Below are 6,445 nucleotides of genomic sequence, written 5' to 3' on the forward strand. Positions count from 1 at the left end.
TTTTAGGTCTAGAGGATGTCTTAGTTTAATTTTCAGAGGTCCCGGACCTTTTTAGCCTTTTTAGGAATTATGATTTGTTTCTTATGACTTTCACGAGATTCTGATGAAGGAGACCTCATATTCCTATTTTGACGGGCCTATTTTAGCCTTTTTATGCATTATGATTAGTTTCTTATCACTTTCACAAGATTCTGATGAAAGAGACCTCAGATTCCTTTTTCGACAGTTTCATTGAGCCAAAAAAGTCCAGTAGAGTCATATTGTTTATAATTTGTGAGTATAAGGTTTTGAATGAATCTTGGGGGTCCCTTTGATGAATTGAGAGTTTGTTATTCTGATGTCTGGTATGTCTCGCGTTCGCAAAGGGTTCCTCACTTTGGTAGCGTTAGCGAGACCCTGGTCGCGCTCGCTTGAGGGTCAGGAGACTTGACCATCTTTTTCACGACATTTGCGTTAGCGACAACTGTCTCATGAAAGTGAAGGGTCTAGTTTTTGCGGGGTTCACTTAAGCAAACCATGGATCGCGATCCTTATGGTCGTGTAAGCGATCCTAGTTTCGCGAAAGCGACTTCAAAGAAGGGCTTTGACCTACCATTTTGGGGGTTTACCTCATTTTTCCCCATTTTAAGTTTTGAAAATTTCTTGGAGGTAATTTTGAAAAGATTTTTTCGTGGTGAATCATTTGAGTAACTCTTTATAACCCTAAAACTTCAATTCTCCTTCATAAATAGTGGATTCTAACATAAAAAATTGGGATTTTGATTGGCCAAGTGAAAGGTTTTTCAAAAACATGAGTTTTTAAGTGAAATGGTTATTGTGAACTCATTTTATCTCCTTTTTTTTATATGATTTTCATGAATGAGTTTCAAATGCCTTGGGTAATAATTTGAAGTAAAGATATTTGGATTCGAACCTCATTTTCAAATTTGGATTTTTGAGTGGATTTGACCCAGTTTTTCAAAGTTTATGATATGAGTGTTGTTATTTCTGGAATTTTATTGTGATTACTTGTTGAATTAGATTGTGTGGCTTTATACATTGTTCGGAAAGGAAAGACTCAATTCTTGGAGTGACCTTTGATTGAATAAAGTCAAGGGAACTTCTAAACCGTGCAAAACATGTAGAATCGTGTATTTTCCTTCAATATGTGTGTTTGGGAGTAATGAGAATGAGGTAATTAGTTCAATTGCTCCACTTGATTGATCTTAAGAAATAAAAGACAGATTAAACCAAAAAGGCAACGCGTTTATAGTTTTGTTTTTTTATCTTCCTTGTTGTTTACCCTAATTTGTTGATTGATGAAATTCTTTGATGGCATTATTATGGACTTCAATTGCTTGAGTTTATTGTCTCTTCCTTATGGTGTAAAATTGCATTGATTTCTGTGCACCGTAATGAGACATGCTATATTGTGTCGATGGAAAATTATTTTGTCAAGAGATATTATATTAAGGATAAGGGAAATAGTTTCGACTAGTGATATTGTGTCGATGGGAAATGGTTCCGACAAGTGATATTGTATAAAATCGAAGAGAAATTATCCAGTTAGTAATATTGTATAAAATTGAAGAGAAATGATCCAATTAGTGATACTGTGCCAATGGAAAATGATTCCAACAAGTGACATTATATAAAGTCGAAGGGAAATGATTCCGGCTAGCGTTAATGTGTCAATGGGAAATGGTGTCGTCAAGTGTTTGACTGTTGCGATTGATCTGCTTGATTCTTATGATTGATCTACTTCATACTTGTCATTGATCTTCTTGATACTTGTGATTGGCGTAATTGACAGTTGTTGATTATTTGATTGTGACTGTTGGGCTACCATTGTTAAGCCTTGTGAATTGTACATTGTAAATTCACTACAAAAAAAACTGCTAAATTGTGGCGGTTCATTTATAGGGGTCTTAAGAAACCCCCACTACACATTCAATTTGTGGCGTTTGTGTCAATCCCCACAAAATAATTCCTTTTGTGGCGGCTTAAGTGTGGAGGTTGTAAAAGACCCCTGCTATATATTCAATTTGTGGCGTTTGTTTCAACCTCCAGAAAATCATTCTTGTTGTGGCGATTTTTTTGTGCAGGTTTTGTAATACAAAACAATGAAATGATCTTGATAATTTATTTTGAGTATGACGGTGGTTTATAACCACCACAACGAGCTTAAAATGACGGTTTTTTTATGCCGCCAAAATCCCTTCTATTATTAATACTATTATAGAGGTTTCAAAAAACCGCCATAAAATGCTTCAAGTTGATAATGACTTTTAAAATTTGTATTACGACAGTTTTAAACCGCCATAAAATTCACATTTTATATAATTATAATTGTATAAAATAATATTTTGGTAGTTTCAACCTATGCAATATTTGGTCATGCAATACAACTTACTAAAATAATTCCTTACACCAAAATAAATCATACACTAAAAATTTCTAAACAAAGACCAGAAGCAGGGTACGTAATTCTTATATCTAAAATATATGTATCCCAAAATTACATCTAGATTCCAGTAAGAGTTTTAAACTATTCATCAACAATACAAAAATAGTTTTGATCCTAATGATGATACTAACTGCCACTCACTCTATCTCCATTGGTACCTCTATCATAGGATCTTCTTGGTCCATAATTGGTAAAGAAACACTTTATAAATCTTGTGTCTGTCAAAGAAATTAAGAAATAAGTCGTATAATGATAAATATTATAAAAGAAAATTCATTGAAGGAAGATTATGTCATGTGTGCTCATTGAAATATGCATGTGTACAGAAGAATAACAAAAACATTTACTTCCAATTTCAATCAGTTTCAGCAAAACATTTGTTGCACATTTAAACACCACATCTTCAATTTACAACACAAAATGGCGGGATGTTTCATCCCATTGAGCTCTTCAAATCAGCACAATAAAAAACAACATTCATAATGAAAGATTCCAATTGATTGAGCTCTTTATTTCAGCACAAACTGACTACATATTTTAGTTCCAGTCAAAGACAAAATTGCAAAATAATTGATGATTTCAGCACATTGAGCAAACCAATTCAACATAAAATGACTATAGATTTATAGGTAGAGCTAATCGAATTACCTTATGCTTTCTCTAGCTCATCTATTCAACAAAAGAGGGAGCATCATAATACTTAAAATATATAATGAGGATAAAATAAGTACTTGTACTGTACAGTCAAAAATAAGTGATCAAACACCTGTGGTATATTGCTTATGTTTACTCAATATAAGCTTGTTAGTGTATTTAATTGTAATCTCATATATGTCATCTCTTATTTCCATCATGGAGGTGTGCAAGAGCACTATAGATCCCATATAAAAAAATGACCATCTTGCCTTGATGTTTGATTGAACGCCACATTGGACTATGATCATGCCCATCAATTTTTTGGTAAGTCTCCTCACATAAACTAGTGTCATTCACACACCAGATTGTCTAGCCATATGATGAACTATTCACTAAATAGGGTCATAATAATAATCAGATTTCTATTTTGGGGTTGTTGCTCAGATTGCAGCCACCAACATTATAGATGAGCTTGTAGAATTTTTAGAGGCAAACATCATTACCTCTTCCACTGATCCTGAATTTGCAGATGGAGAAACAGAGGAATAAAGCAATGCTAAAGTGCGACTTCACAAGTTGAATATCTATTGGTATTCTAGTTGTACTATCTATGAGTAATAGAAAATCAATTTCTTGTTCGCAGTTAGAGCTTCTCAAAGACATCGAGTATAGGGATCGCCTAACTTACTTTTACTTCTGGATGCATAATAGAAGAAGATGAATCTGGACCTTAGATACAGAAAAAAAATTAAATCAACCTAGAGATATTGTACAGTAGGGATCAAAGTACATTGAAGAAGATTGCAAGTAGATTCAGAGAAATCATTACGATAAATGAGGTAACACCTCTTGATCATAATTATCCACTTTATCTACAACCTTCTAATGCTCTAGGCACCATTTTAGTACCGATCAAATTCACAGGGCCAGAAAACTATGACCTGTGGAGTAGATCGATGAAATTATCTCAAAAGGTAAACTAGGTTTTGTTGAAGGAACCTACATCAAAATTAATTACAATGGAGATTGTAACGACCCAAACCGTCGTTAATTAGGAGAAACGAAAATCCAGGAAAAATATAGGCCACTATCCCGCCAGATCGGGCCAGATACCACTAGGGCGGCAGCACCAGGGCGGGGTAAGCTGGCACCAGAGCGGGATAAGAGGGACAGAACATAAATTACGATAAATCCTATTTTCTCCATATTCCTAAAATACCTCATTAAGGCGTAAAACACCTTAAAAACCTCAGAAAAGCTGCTCTAAGATGGGAAGGTAGGAGAAGAAGAATTCAAACATGAGAATTACGATATCTTGTGGATTCTTGGCCAAATCCACCGTCGCAAAGCTCGAAAAACTGGAATCGAAGCCAACAACTCCATGCAATTGCTTGGCGCCCAGGTAGGCTAGGTTTTTACCATTCAGTAGTTATAAATATGTGCTTACTACGTGATATATGTAAATCAATGGTAATTTTGTGTGTAGACCTTCGTGCACCAAGTAATTTCCATGAGTAATCCCTAAAATTCAAAGTATGTGGGTTTATGCATTGTGAGGAGGAATCGGTGAATTGTTAGGAACCCTAAAATTGCTATCATGGGTAGAATTGGGTCGAGAATAAGGATATGAAATCATGAGTGGAACTAGATTATGAATGTATGCTACATCTGGTAACTTGAAGTGATGAAATTGAGGGATAATGATGAATGGTGATAAAACCCTAATACGAACACCCTAATGATGAACTAGGGTTGAGTATGGTCAATTATTATATATGTGATATGGATTGAGGAGTAATTCCTAAGTGATGGTTGTGGTTCCATGTTTGTGTGATATATATTTGTTCTTGCTTCATTATGATACTTGTATATGTATATAAATGTTGCACTGTGATCACACTTGTTGTAAATGAGATAGATGAATGATAATTGTCATGAAATCATGACCTAAATGTTTGATCTTGGTGATATAATCATAATTGTGATTGTGGTGTGTGATTGGGATCGGTTGCCACGTTTCGCCATAACTAACTTGGATCAAATTGCCACGTTCTGGCATAAATATGTGATCGGTTTCCACGTTCCGACATAACTAACTTGGATCGGATTGCCATGTTCCGGCATAAATATGGGATTGGTTGCCACGTTCCGGCATAACCTTAGGATCGGGTGCCACATTCCGGCACACTAACTTGGATCGATTGCCATGTTCCGGCATGCTAACGATGTTTGGTTTTGGGTTCCAATGATGAGATATAAAGTGTGAGTTATTCGTTGTTCGTGTGCTTGTCGATAATATTGTATATGCTTGACATACGCATTGTGAGTGTAATGTTGTTTGACTTGTATTTGTTGTACTTAGTGGATATGATGTGACGATTTATAATTGGGTTGTTCGTGGGTAGTAGTGGCGAGAGTAGAGACAGTGAAGGTGATGGAAAATGCTTAGGTGGATTTCACCTTGGGGTAAAAGATTGGGTTAGTGGTAAGAAAGCTTGAATCGTTGTATTATGTGACCATGGTTGGTAGTGTGACGAGGAAGTAAGGTAGAACATGTACGGTTAGTTGATTTAGCGGTGGTTGTACTTGGGAACTTTCTTATATGTTTAGAATGGTTAAGTTATGATCAAGAATCCAATAGGTGGGATTGATTGAAAAAGGGGTTAGGATTTAGGGTACTAGTGTATATTGGAGGTGTTTTCCAAGAGAGAGTAAAGGTGGGAAGCGAGTGGTTCTGTCATGATCTTACTAGTTATTTTTTTATGTTATGTGGTGGGCGTCGGGTTGACCAGTGATGCCTACCAGTACGTGTGTTTTGTACTGATACTACTCTTGCTATGTTTTTTTACATAGTCTGGATGCAGGATTGGTGATGTTTCATTAGGTGAAGACGAAGAACTCTCCAGCAACTTCTATTCTTCCTTCCGCATGGTGGGAGATGTGTCTTTATTTATCTTGTCCAGATGTACTCTTAGTAGCTCTTGTACCTGTTTAGACTAGATCAATGGGAGTTTGTTTTAAAATTACCTTACTAGTTTAACTAATAGTGTGTCCAAAGATATTATTTATAAATCATAGTATATTATTACTATTTTTCCTTCCTTTTATTTCCGCATGTTCAATTATTGGTGTAAGAGGGTTCTCCTGCTTAGGTGGTAGTATGTAGGTGCCTGCATGGCCCGCTAGGTTGGGTCGTGACAAATTGGTATCAGAGCCTAGGTTACCGATCTCCTAGTACAAGAGCAAAATGTGGACTACACTCCTGGCGATTGGTATGTTGACGTCCACATCTAATCCACAAGAGGCTAGAAAGCATTCTAGGAATTGTTCCACTTAATCTATCCTTTCGTGCGAGTGTTGCTT

This window comes from Solanum tuberosum, unplaced genomic scaffold (genome assembly GCF_000226075.1).
Source record: "Solanum tuberosum cultivar DM 1-3 516 R44 unplaced genomic scaffold, SolTub_3.0 scf00050, whole genome shotgun sequence".
NCBI lineage: Eukaryota > Viridiplantae > Streptophyta > Magnoliopsida > Solanales > Solanaceae > Solanum > Solanum tuberosum.